Here is an 890-nt window from a genome sequence, read left to right as displayed (position 1 = left end):
CATTCACTTCAGCAAACCTTCAAAAATACTGACCCCATCAACCCAGAACTGCATTCATTCATCAAGCGGCCCTCCGTTTGCATCCTTTATTCTGAAATCATTTTGTTCATTAATGAAATTCTGTATTTACTTACCTGTAGAACAAGGTCTTGTTCTTGGAAATCTTCTGTCACATTCTCCCCTCAATAGCTATTACTTATCAGCATTGTCTTTCTCACACCCTCTCCTTGACTACTCTCTCTCACTTTCTTCCAGACTACCTTCTTCCTAATCTCCTATGTCCACAAACATTCCCTATTTCTCCTTAGACCAAATTGTGTCTTACACCCAATCTCTCATTTCAATATTTATCTATTTATATGCTCAACTCACTTCCTAATTATCAACAGAGCTAGGATTAACTGCATTTACATCCCACCCACATCACCTCCAACTGCAACATATCAAGTTTAACTTGATATAGTATAATTATTATGTAGACTTCCAGTTACTCTTGATGTATTCTTTTGCATTAAGGTACTACACAACTCTAGATTTTTAGACGAAATGATGATTAATTTCAACTTTCACGTAATTTGTGATATGTCCCTAGAGTGATTAAAAGTCGCCTTATACGTAAAATTAAAGATATGGGAACATAACTAAGCAAATGAAATGCGTAGAATAATATAATAGGAAAAATCTAGATTACAGATCAGCTGCAGATTTGGATGTATGATGATATCTCATACTTACAGCTGAACAGTGTATAATAATATATGAACCTCCTCTAAATTCATGAGCTGATAACACTTTGTTTTAATATACCATTCTCTCTCTCTCTCTCTCTCTCTCTCTCTCTCTCTCTCTCTCTCTCTCTCTCTCTCTCTCTCTCTCTATATATATATATA

Source organism: Macrobrachium rosenbergii, chromosome 4, assembly GCF_040412425.1.
Source record: "Macrobrachium rosenbergii isolate ZJJX-2024 chromosome 4, ASM4041242v1, whole genome shotgun sequence".
NCBI classification, from domain to species: Eukaryota; Metazoa; Arthropoda; class Malacostraca; order Decapoda; family Palaemonidae; genus Macrobrachium; species Macrobrachium rosenbergii.
Note: the sequence above shows the minus strand (reverse complement) of the source record.